The following is a 13,616-nucleotide window of genomic DNA, read 5'->3' as shown; positions in this document are numbered from 1 at the left end:
TGTTCTCCAGCTCTCTGGGTGCTGCTTGGTTTTTTGTATTTTGGGGTCTTTTAAATATTTTTTAAAATTTTATGTGCCTTGGTGTTTTTCCTGCATGCATGTCTGTGTGAGGGTGTCAGATCTTGGAGTTGTGAGCTGCCATGTGGGTGCTGAGAATTGAATCCAGGTCCTTTGGAAGAACAGCCAGTACTTTTAACCACTGTGCCATCTCTCCAGCCGCTGCTTGGTTTGAAAGCTGGCCTCAGGTTTAACATCTGTAGAATAATGATGCTGTTATCTACACCAGAGTTTTGTCATAAAGGCTCTATTACTGACAAAGAACATAAAACATGGTCTCCAGCACCAAACTACAGAGGGTGAAATCACAACTCCACAACTGGCTAGATCGGACAAGTTCCCTACCTAAATACACCTAACGGTGAAACAGCCAGTACCTTCCTCAAAACACATAAATGGATCTGGGGACACAGTGAGGGTCAAATACTAGTGTAATGTAAAGCTCAGCCGAGGACAATATAGCCACTCAGTAAGTATTAGTTTCTCTTGCCCTCCTTCCCCATAACAATGAAATTCAATCCAACAAATAATCTAAGAAAAGTATACATTCAACTCAATATTCTCTGCAAATAATGATGGGATCTGTAGTAGATTCTTACACATTTCCATTAAAATTGAAGTCATATTTGAATGCTAATCAAATTTCACATGCATTCACGCAATATTTTAATTTCCTTACCATTCTGGATCAATTTGAGAAGAATTTTCTTTGCTGTGTATTTTACTTGTGAGAAAAAACACTTTAAATAAGAATTATTAAATTCTTTGCTCAGAGGCTGTGGTGAGAGTTAACAAAAGAGAGAGGCCAGACCAGTGGTGGAGAGACAGGGCCCTGCCTGCCTTTGATGTTGACATTTCCTCGTGGCAAATCAGCATCACCAGGCAGGGTGTACTGCTTAGTTTTGTCAACTCGACACAAACTGGAGTTATCTAGAAAGAGGGAACCTCAACTGAGGAATTGCCTTCCCGGGGTCTGTGTGTTGTGTGATACTCCTGACCATTACACCAACATAAAGCTCAACAAAGGAGATTAGATTCAGGGATCTTGTTCTGAAAAGAAAAATGGGGGATATAGAAATGGTAGGATAAAAGGGTAGATTATTGAATCTACTTTTAAACTAAAAGAGCAACTACTAGTCTTAAGTATTTTACATTGGTTTGGATTTTTGTATATTGATACAAACTTAAAATTAATTTTGTTATACTGTATGAATGTTTCTACTCTTGCTTGGGGTATCATGCTTATGCAATTCATTTAAAATGTAATGCTTAATTAAGAACTACAGATTAACGTTCATCTATAATGGTCAAACTTAGAGTCATGTTAGGAATGTTTTCAAGGTCATACGTAGATATATTCAGATAGATGGTCTTCAAACACTTCAAAGAACTATAGAATATGGCATGTTTAATAACCTAAGGCTTTTCATGACAGGGAGATACATCTGCTCCTGACAGCACCAATTTACTTCAAAAGAAGATGAGTATCCAAGAACCTCCGTATGGAGCTTGCTTTCTTTATGGCAAAAGTTAGCAAAGAAACCACTCTCTGCCTCAAAGCAAACTTTATTGTCAGAATGTGATCAAACTATCACACAACATCTGTGGGCATGTCTGCGGGTCATTTTCTTGACTAAAATTGGTGCAGCTCAGCCCACTGAGAGAGGTACCAAGCCTGGACAGTGGTTATGGAGAACAATCCAGCACGCAGTCTTCTTCCATGGTTCTATTTCAGTTCTTGCCTCCAGGTTCCTGCTTGAGTCCCAGCCTGGCTGCCCTCCATGATGGACTAAGGCACCCAAGAATAAACTAAATAAACCCTTCCCTCTCTGAATTGGTTTGGTCACTGTATCTATTACATCAGCAGAAATTAAACTAACACAGTCTTCCTTCCTGTGGGTACAATGTAACCTTCCTTTGTTCTCCCCTCTCATTTCAACCCTTCAACCCTTTTTTTTTTTTTGACCATAGGGTTATCTAGGCAGATCTGAACATGATGGCCACTAGACATACTTTACTAGATTATTCTTTCTCTTATGAAGCCCCTAGCAGTATCTCATGAAACTGGGTAACACCAATATAATAAACATGCTATTGAAACAACAGATTAGCTACTTACTGAGCACATGAAAACAATGACACTTTTCCCTTCACAACACTATTGGGGTTTGGCTACAGTGAGAACTGCTCAAACTCCAGCATTGAGGACTAACAACACAACAAAAGGGACAGCACAAAGGGAGGAGACAAAAACCTAATAGCTCTTGCATAGGGAATTTGAAGAAATTTGAGGCTCCTATTGTCCGATACCATAGTCACTATATCTGGCTCTTAAACATGTGAAATGTAGCAAAGGAATAAAATACACTCAGATTTCAAAAACAATAAAATGAGAATACAAAAATCTCATCTGTATTTAATATTCATCATCAATTTAAGATATGTTAAATATTAAAATATTTTAGACATATGTGTGTAGTATATTATTAAACTATAGAACTTGGAGGGCAAGAGTGGCTGATACCACAAGTCATTGCTCATGCTGTCTGTGACATCACTGACCACGGAGCCTCATGCCACTATCCATGAAACAAGAACAGGCTAACCTCCACATTTACAACTAGGGGAAAGCCAACCAGCAAGATGAAACTTTCAGAGCATTAAGTTACAGGATAAGATCTGAGCTGGAGACCCACATCAGAGATGGGAGCCACAGGGGCCTAAGGGCTCCTCTAAGAAGAGAGCATCAGGACCCAAAGAGATGGAGCAATGGTTAAGAGCATCTACTGTTCTTCCAGAGGACCCACGTTCAGTTCCCAGAAGCCTCACCAGGCAGCTCACAACCATCTATAACTCAGATCCAGGATATATGAGGCCCCTGGGCTCCTCTGAGGGCATCTGCATTCATATGCACACACCCACAAGCAAACACAAACATCCACACATTACAATTAAAAACAATAAAAATAAACCTTAAAAAATAATAGTTCACTGGCTGGGCAGGTCACCCATCCAGGGAGAGTGCTGAGACGCTCTCCCGTGGCACAGAAAACCTTTATGGGAGAGAGAGGACTTGGGGTAAGCAAACACCCAGGGGAAGGCAGTGCCCAGGAGCTAAGGAAAGTAAGGAGAAAGCGAGAGTTATCTTTGGAGCTCAGAGGTGTTAGAGGAAGGAAGAAGTGGCGTTCCATAGACAGTTCTCAGAACTGCACAACTTTCCAGTGGAGCTGGTAAAGCGGGAGATAGGCAACGATCGGGACAAAGGAGTTTCTGTTGAAAGCAGGGGAGAAGGAGATGGCAAAGGATGGGGGACGACAGACCAGAGAAGTGAGCATGCGGGGGAGACATTTCCCAGAGACATGCCGGGGAAGAGGACTCCGGAGAAGATGCTCTGGTTAAGCACAGGATTTGTTTATATTTGGGAGGTTATTTGGGAAGTAGGGCACACAAGGAAGCCGGGGCCTTGTGGATGCTAAACATATCCTAATTCTGATCTCCACCGAGCCTGTCTGTTATGTACTCTTTGAGACCCACATTGTCATTGCAGACTGGTTACATAAGAATCTGTGTTTATCCCTCCTTAAAAATGCCAGCTTTGTATTTCTTAGAAACTTATATACAAGAAACCAAGGACCTCTTAGTGTGTTCCAATTTTCATGTTGTTTTGAAGAATACTGCAATGACCTATCTTGATAAGAGCCCATCAGCCTACTAGGAAACACTTGGACCTTTAAGAAGTGGGACCTAGGACTGGAAAGATGGCTCAGCTGGTGAAAGTGCTTGCCATGCAAGCATGACATCCTGAGTTCATGACGCCATCTATAGGTGAAAGGGGGACTCACCCCACAAGGTTTCTCTCTAACGCCACACACACACACACACACACACACACACACACACACACACACACACACACACGCAGGGCCTACTGGCAAATCACTGCAGGTGTGCCTTTGAGACCCTTGCTGCTCCTGTCACTCTTTTGTTCCATGGTCTCCATGACATGAACAGACCACCTTCATTTCCCCTTCCTGCCAAGCTGTACCGCCTGGCACTGCCTTGCCACAGGGCCAACTATGGGCTGAGACCTCAGTGACATGGCCCACTCAGTGGGTAAAAAAGCTTGCAGCACAAGTTGACCAAACTGAGTTCAGTACCTGAAACCCACAGTGGAAGAAGAAAAAGCAACTCTCAAGCTTGACCCCAGACCTCCAAGTATATATAAACACAGGCTAACAGCTAATCTTTTAAAAAATTTAAATAATAGTTCCCTCTTTTCAATTTAACTCACATGCCTTGTTACAGCCATAAAAAAAAAAAGCTAAATAAACTAAACACACACACAAACACACAGGACACAAAGTCTATGCTTATAATCCAGGCGTGGCGGCAGAGGCAGGAGGATCTCTGTGAGTTCAAGACCAGCCTGGCCTACGTAGTGAGTTCCAGAACAGCCGGGGCTATGCAGAAAGACAATGGCAAGGACAAAAGACAAACCTAAGACAAAGGCAAGGACAAAAACAACAACAACCCCATGCTTAACTAAGACAATGGCGAGGACACTCTGCACTAGTACATTTTAGGCAAAAATTAACCCAATTCTCCATAGTCAGCAAGACGATGAGCAAAGTGAACTGTGTAAACGGCATAGCCAGGTGAAAGCACATAGTGCAGCACACCTGCATCATTTATGTCTTAATTCAAAGATTTTAATTTTAAAAAAGCACACTTGATTCTTACAAATGACAACCAAATTACTAACAAATGAAGGCAGAACTCCTACCTCACATATAAAACATTTTCTTTTCTTTTGTGTTGTATAAACTGTATTACTCTGGCTTGAAAATCTGATTATTGAAGATGTTGCAATTCATTCAACTATTCATTTCAATTATTCATTTAATATGTAACGAATGTTAATTAAAACATTCTTACACTGGACCTCAGATATGAAAACTTGGGCGCGCTGGATAGATCTGCTACAGTGTGTCATCAAGGGAAAAGTGGACACATCCCGCCTCTGCTGTGGTAGAGCTGGGTTTGTACTGACTCTGGCTGAGCATGGGCTGTGTACTGAGAAGCAGGAGTGTCTGGCTCTCTGAAGACGAGGAGCACTTCCTTGCTAAATGGCAGGGGGACATATGGCCACAGAAAGTACAACTGAGGCATCACCTTCAGTGGCCATCCAGAGAAGGCGATGCAGAGAGGGGGCTGAGGAGATGATCGCTGGCAAAATGAGGAAGAGAAGGAAGGGGGCATTTAAATGCCACCATTTCTAAATATTTCTTTAGATGGTAATAAAGTGAGATGAATCAGTTCCAATGGGTCTCCATGTGTGAGGCCCTGGGTTCAATCCTGAACACCAGCAGGGATGGGAAGCCCCCCAAGTCTGTGAGGTGGGAGGAAAGGGCAATCACAGCAGATGCCTGGATGACTCAGAGCTTCCCTTGTTTTCTGTGGCCTGGATATAACACAAGGCTGGAGACACAGAAGACTAAGCGATCCTCTAAGCCACTCTCACACAGCACCGGTGCCAAGAACATGGGAACACAGCAGAAGGGGCCAGGTGGGCCCTGCAGAGCTCCAGATGGCTTCTAGATGAGCTGAGATGCTATGCTGGCCACTGTGAGGAAATTGGGATGCTGATGCTGCAGCCTTAGGAGCAGTGATGCTCCCAAGGGTGGGAGACAGAAAAAAGAAGGCAGGCAAGAAAAAGGCTAGACCTTTGCACTGAGAGACGGAGAATTAAGAAGGGAAAAATTGAAATGGAAATGTAGAAAAACACCAAAAGATATGAAAACTGCCAGACAAGACGGCATACATTCATAATCTCAGCATTTGGGAAATGGAGGCAAGAGGGTCAGAAACTCAAACCGTTACCTACATAGCAAATTCAAAGCCAGCCTAGGCTACATGAGACCCTATCTCAAAACCAAAAGAACAAGAAAAGATGAAAATATAATTTCAGGAAATACAAAACAGAAATGCCAACAACAAGGGAAATCAGTGTGTGTGGAGAGAGAGAGAGAGAGAGAGAGAGAGAGACTAGAAATGAAACAAAAATGTGAAATAAGAAAGCCATAGTGGGAGGGTCTTCCGAAGGAGAAATGGAACACAGTGCTATAAAGGGTTAAAGAGGAAATTACAAGGATTACATGGAGTAGGGGAAGGGGGGCAGAGTAGAGGAGGGAATATGGGGTGGACAACTAACACTAAATGCCTTTTAAATGGCCATGTGAAAATCTACTACTGTAGAAGCTTCCTAAATCATATATGCATATAAAGGAATGTAAACAGAGTCACTACACAGCAGGGGAGATGATATCCCAAGTAAACATTATATGTTGCCAAATAAAACTCCAGTAACAAGAATGGGTCGGCCAAAGGGGGTCCCTAAGCTCCCCCAAATGCTGCAAGCTATTGCCAGCTTGATGGTAAGACCCTATTGCTGAAGAAACTACATACATATGGCATAGAACAAAGTGGTACTCAGATTCACCCTACTAGTTAGTCTTTATACTGCTACAAGATTCTTTTCTTTAGTTTTTCTAGACAGGGTTTCTCTGTAGCTTTGGAGCCTGTCCTGGAACTTGCTTTGTAGACCAGGCTGGCCTCAAACACACAGAGATCCACCTGCCTTGCCTCCCCGGTACAGGGATTAAGGGCCACCCAGCCTATTAGAAGATTCTATACACACTACATGATAAGACAAGTAATCCTCAAATCCACCCAGCTACAAACGCTGTGAGCTTTAGTAATAATCTACCTGCAAGATATTCTCACCGGCATAATAATGACATGAATGTTAGGGAAGTATCAACCACTTTTTTTTTAAATTAGGTTTAAGGCCCACTACATGAGATGGAACCTGTACCTAAAATCAAATAGGTCATGAGCCCTGGGGAAAACCTAATACTATTATTTTGCTAAATGATCACAGAACTAAAATTATTCCTAATGATATATTGCTATACCCATATATCTTAGTTGGGGTTTTATTGCCATGAGGAGACATCATGACCACAGCAACTCTTATAAAGGAAAGCATTTAATTGGGGCTGGCCACAGTTCAGAGGTTTAGTCCATTATCAGCATGGCAGAAAGCATGGAAGCCTTCAGGCAGACATGGTGCTGGACAGGTAGCTGAGAGTCCTACATCCAGATGGGCAGTGGCATACTTCCTCCAACAAGGCCGCATCTACTCCAATAAGGCCACACCTCCTAATAGTGGCACTCCCTATGAGCCTAGGAGGAGGGCATTTTCATTTAAACCAGCACACCATACATCAGGGCATTGCTCAACCTTCAGCAGAGAAGTTCCTTGCAGTAGATGGTAATTAGCGCAGAGACACACGGCTGAACAACATGCAGAGGGTGAGACTTTGGAATACGCAGCCCTAAGTGGGACGTCTTTGTCACACACCTCTGTGAAGGTTCGAGGATCTATGTGCAAAGGGGGTGATGTACACTTTTAAAGAAATAGCATTTTCCAGACATCAGGGAAAAGGCACAGATCAACTCACAGACTGTGACAGTGAGTCCAATACTTGCACAAGCTCAAGTATGGCAGAATCCCAATACAAAAGAGGGGAAGTGGGTACAAGGTCACTTCCAGCAAAGACACTTTTCAAAGCTGATAGCTTCTGGGTGAAGGAAACTCAGTTTTCTTCAGTGGAGTGATACTGGGTACATCAACCACACTCCAGGGCAGGACCCATGCTCAGAGAGGTCTTATATTGATAAATACAAATCATCTCCAAAGCCTTCTAAATAGAAGAATTTGTTTCTGCATTTATACCATACAAAGAGCAATATCACCTAGATAAACACCCCCACAGAAGCACTGGGTTGGTTCTTGACGCGCTGACATTCAATGGGTGTAGTATCCTGTTATGGACACAAGGTGGCACCAGTGCCATTGAGATAGATTGAGTCATTCATTAAGGGTAGTCAAGGTCAAAAAACAACCCAGTGAAGAGATTGAGGACATCTGATGCAATTTGAAGGGGCAAAAAGTAGCAAATCCATTTATCCCTTTATAATACTTGGTGCCGCTGATGCTTCACTAAGTATCAGTAAACTTAACACAATTTGGAAATGTCTAAGAACAAAGCAGAATTTTAGAAAATGGGTTTCATTCATTCAACAAACATTTACTAAAGTCTGCTGGTCTGGGAACTATTTACAGGAATGGGGAGAACAAAACAAGGACCCCAGCTTCTTCTAGAAGGGCATTTTTTCTTAGATCCACATTATTTTGAAGCTAAAAAATAAAATAAAGCTAAAACAAGAGCAAAATCTCTAGAGGCCAGAACTATTCTGTTCCAGAAAGGTGGCCCTCTGGGGTCTTTCTAATCAACTGAAGAGCCTTTAAAGGACTAGAACAAAATGTTCCTCGTTTTTAATTGCTGCTTTTATTTCTTCTTAGTCCCTGTGCTAGAGGTCATGGCCCCAGAAGAACTCGGGCTCTGTAGAAAACCGGACATTTCGGAGACAGAAGCAGTAACTTAATGACACAGCTACTTTTGCTCAGTGTTGTGACTGCTGTAGAGAATGAGAAAGATGAGTCCTGGTTCTAGCCTTGGAGCTTACAACCAGGAGGGACAGAGCATAAGCATAAATAAGTAGGAGCTAATTTTAGTCCGTGATAAGCACTATGAAGAAATCGCACCATCATTGTTGTTTTTGTCCCTGTATTAGCTTGCTGAAGCTGCCCTGATAAAGTATCTTACAATGGGGGGAGGGGGCATACACAATGTCAGCGACTTCTCTTACCTCTCTGAAGGGGAGGTCTGGGCTGTGGTTTCACTCAAAGCCTCTCTGCTTAACTTGCTGTGTTCTCACAGGGATGTCCCTCTGAACACAGGCTCCCTGGTGTCTGTCCTGATTTAAGCCAGTGGCAAGCCACCTGCCTGGCATGCACAAGGTCAAAGAACCAGAGAAGCTGATTAGGCCTCTCTTACAGCATCATTTTAAATCCCATCACCTCTTTAAACACCTGCACATAAGCCCACATTTAGAGCCGTCGGATTAACATTTTAAAACAGGAGAAACACATCTAGACAGGTATAGGCAATGATTTGGTGGTGGCGGTGGTGAAGGAGGAGGAGGACGTGGTAGTCGTTAGGGTCTCAGAAGTACAGCCAACAAAGCAGTGATAGGCAAATGGTATTACTTCAAGACGAGAGAGGACGAGACAGCTACAGGACAGGGGAAACATTTGTAAGCCATATATCTCAAATGAGATTAATATCTAGAAAATATGATTAATTTGAACTAAGAAGTCTCTGAATTTTTAAACGGCAATAGTCTGGATGGACATTTTTCAACAGGAGTCATATAAATAGGTCACAAACATGCAAACATATCTGATGTCACTGCTCACTAGGGAACCACAGTGAGATACCATCTCACCCCTCAGAATGGCAATTACCAAAACAGTGGGACCTATCAAATGCTGGGGAGGATGGGGAGACTCTGGCAGACTACTGACGGGAATATAAATTAGTGTGACCTAAAACTGGAACTACTACAGCATCCAGCCATCCTGCTGCTACACAGCCAAAGAAATTAGTAAATTTATCAAAAACACCTGCACACAGCTGTTTACTCCAGCATAATACACAACGGCCAAGACAGAGGACTAACTGAGGTGTGTCAGCAAGCAGATGGATAAAGGACAGACAGATACACAGACACACACAATACTATTTGCCGTTTTTTAAAAAAGTTGAATTTATCATTTGCAACAAAGTAGATGTAACTGAAGGACATTAAATAAAACAAACCAGGCACAGAACTACAAGTAAAGACCAGAGGAGAATAGGATTGCTGGCAGGAAGGGAGGGGAGAGGTGATAGCAAATCTTAGCATACAGAAGACAGGAGGAGTGTGTCCCAAACCTGCAGCACAGAACAGTGACTACAGCTTACACGATTTTATATAGTGGATGAAGATCTAAGGAAAAGGAATTTTAGAAACTCAAAGGTAAAATAAACGTGGAAGACGGAAATGTTCAATACACATTGGGTACATGTTTACAATTACATCATGTGTGCCCCATAGATATACAAATTAACATGTGTCAATTTAAAAGAAGAAAAAAAACCTTTCAAAACATGAATTTTGGGGACAGCAACAGATGGTTTCTTACACCCTGCTGCCACTGTACTGCTGACCGCCATTCCCCTGCCTCCGCTACTATACTAGCCTGCAGTGGTGACATTCTGCTTCCGCTCTCCCAGACAATCTCCTTATAGCAGCCAGGGCAAGTTTACTAAACTAAAATCCCATGGAGTCACTCCCTGCTACTTAGCGCCCTCTGGGGCATCCACCCGCTGGGGTGCTCTCCTTTTCACTACCAGATGCCAACTGCTCTCTCCTCAGCTTTTCCCAACATGCTAAGGCCATTTCCCTTCACAGGACCTTTGTATTTGCTTCCCACTACTTCTTCATGTAACCATTTCTAGTCTTTTCTTCCTCCCTTCTTTCCGTCCTCCTCCTCCCCTTCTCTCTCTCTCCCTCTTCCCCTCTTCCCCTCCCTCCCTCTCTCCATCACTCTCTCTCATTTTCTGTGTGTAAACATTTTCTGTGCATGAGTGGCCTTGTGTCCCGCTCCTCTCCAAGGATCCTCTGTGAGAGCAGCAAGTACTAACCACTGAGCCATCTCTCCAGCTCCTATAATATGTTTTGATATCAAATAAAACCACACTGGCCTTCTTGCTCTTATTTATGAGCTCCCCTGGCTGTCCCAGCTTACCTTTTCGTATGTCCATTAAAACTGACTTGTCAAGTTACAGGAAATGTCCGTTTCCATTTGTGCTGAATTTATGTCAATTTAGGATGATTTGACACCTTTATTATTTCAAATTTTCTATCCCTCAAACATGGTTTCTTTCTGTTTGTTTTATTTTTATGTCATGAGGGTTTTCCTGTAGTATGATTTATATATTTCTTGTTGCATTCTTGTCTATACACTTTGTATTTTTGCTGCTATTATAGATGGGTCTTGTCTTCTAACTGTGCACTCTTTATATGATAGTAAAGCTCCTGGTTTTTATATATTAATTTATTTGAAATATGAATTTATTTGTTTCCCTTTGTAACGGGTGTGGTGGAGTACAGGAACACCTCTGTCACACACAAAGAGAAGGTGGAGGTCAGAGGACTACTCTCAAGAGGCGGGGCCCTCCTGTGGGATGCAGGGATTTCTCAGGCTGTCCCGGCTGCATATAGTGCCTCTTCTTACTACCTTACTACGTTTATTTTTCTTTGCAATAATTTTCTTATCAATTCTCCTACATTTTCTAAATATTTGATCATATATCCGCAATAGTTTTTCTTTCTCCTATCTTTTCTACCTCTTACCATCTCATGTCCAGTATTGATATCCATGTTACCACTTGCCCAACTGTGTTGACTCATGCCCTGGATTAATAATAATTTACAATGGCAAATATAGATATTGTTATCTTGTTCCTAACTTTAACCAAACTGCTGCAAACCCCTCTCATTAAATAAGAACCTTGGTTTGGGGCTAAGGAAGCAACTCCTAAAGCCTACTTTAGTGAAGCTTTAAAATTATGAGCATGTGCTGAATTCTGTCAAATGCCTCTTAACCACCTACAGGGATGACCTATGATAACCTATGAGTCTTCTTCTCGGGCATACGAATACTATGTGATATATCAATAAATATCAATAAATGTCTAACAGTCTAACATGGTCATACTTTTTTTTTCAGTCTTTCCTTTTTTTTTTTTTTTTTTTTTTTTTTTTTTTTTGCTTTTCAAGGCAGGGTTTGTCTGTAGTTTTAGAGCCTGTCCTGGAACTAGCTCTGTAGACCAGGCTGGCCTTGAACCTACAGAGATCAGCCTGCCTCTGCCTCTCGAGTGCTGGGATTAAAGGCATGTGCCAGCAATGCCCAATTTACAGTAATACTTTTACATTCCTAGAAAAAACACAGTTCACATTAATGCGCTACTATTACTTCTTTTGTTGTATTTATTTATTTATTATGGTTTTTTGAGAAGGGGTTTCTTTGTGTAGCTCTGGCTGTCCTAGAACTCAGCCTGTAGACCAGGCTGGCCTCAAACTCAGAGACTCACTCCACTGCCTCTGCCTCCCAATTGCTGGGACTAAAGACAAGCACCACCAATGTCCAGCTCTGCTACCACTATTTTATTAACAATTTTGATCCTTATTAGGTTTTTGGTGTCCAGATTATACATACTTCAGAAAAATAATTCAGAAGTTTTCCTCCTTGTCCCATCTCCCTAAAGAGATTAAATTACATAAGGACTGAATTTTAAATTTTAATATATAGCCATCTGAACTAAAGTCTTTTAGTTATGAGCCCTTTGAGAATCTGACTATTAGTGCTACAGAAAGAAGTAAGCCTGGATTTTCTATGGGTGGATTTTCTAGAATCTGTCCTGTTTGCTTTTTCTTCAATTGATTTTCTTAAATATTATTTTATTCTTTTATATGATGCGTCTATGTGATTGGGTGCCTGAGGAGGCCAGGACAGGGTGTTAAACCCCATGGAGCTGGAGTTATGGACGGTTGTGAGTCACATGAGCTGGGTGCTGGGAACCAAACTTGGGTCCTCTGCAGGGACAATACAAGCTCTTAACCCCTGAGCCATCTCTCCCTCCTCTTCGGTTTTGAGATTATAATATAATTACATTATTTCTCCCTTCTGTTTTTCTCCCTCCAAATGCTCCCATATGCCCCCTTGTTCTCTTTCAAATTCATGAGCTCTTTTTCTTTAATTGTTCACACACACACACACACACATACACACACACACTCCTAACCTATAAAAATGCAGCCTGCTCAGTCCATATACTGTTGTTTGTATTTATGTTTTCAGGGCTGATCATCTGGTATTGGGTACCAATTGGAGTGCTCTTCCCTGGGGTAGACTATTTCTCCTACTCTCAGTTTTCCTTTGTTGTGGTTCTTTACCTATGGCTGAGGCCTCTTGGGTAATGATGCACAGATGAAGATACACGGGACAAGGATAAAATATGGATTATATATTTTATTCTGGGTGAAGTCACTTACACGAGAAACCAATGACCCACAAGTTCCTGCTCCAAGGATCCACACCCAGGCTGCTCTCTGTGACCTGACCAGAACCAAGAGGGAGCTGGGGTCCAGCAGACCTAGCCTCCCACAGGTCACCTCCGCACCTGTGCCCATGCCCCAATGGGTGTGGTCAGTGTAACAGGTGCGAGCAAGGTAGATCTCTCACTACACTTGGGCATTGCCCCTTCCATGTTAACATGTCTATTGGTTGTTTAGGTCATGCTTAGGTATTCATGCTTAGGGACATTTCTAGGAGACACAATCTCATAACAAGCTTGCTGTTCTCTGGCTCTTACAATCTTCCTGCCCCCTTCCACAGTGACCCCTGAGCCTTAGGTGCAGAAAGAAGTGAAATTACAGATGTAGCAGCTGAAATTGGGCTCCACAACTTTTTCATTTTGATAAGTTGTCTCCAAACTAGGAATGTAAAAAATGACCATTGCTGCAGATGGGCGGGAGAGCACTAT

At 42.3% G+C, this 13,616-nt stretch overlaps 1 protein-coding gene across 4 annotated transcripts in view; it reads right to left on the bottom strand.

The window, feature by feature from the left end:
• Efcab2 (EF-hand calcium binding domain 2) overlaps positions 1–13,616 on the bottom strand; it is an 82,538-nt gene that overhangs the window by 25,086 nt on the left and 43,836 nt on the right. The gene's annotated exons all lie outside the window — the stretch shown is intronic.

Source organism: Phodopus roborovskii, unplaced genomic scaffold, assembly GCF_943737965.1.
Source record: "Phodopus roborovskii unplaced genomic scaffold, PHOROB, whole genome shotgun sequence".
Lineage (NCBI taxonomy): Eukaryota > Metazoa > Chordata > Mammalia > Rodentia > Cricetidae > Phodopus > Phodopus roborovskii.
This window is presented reverse-complemented; position numbering and strand designations above follow the sequence as displayed.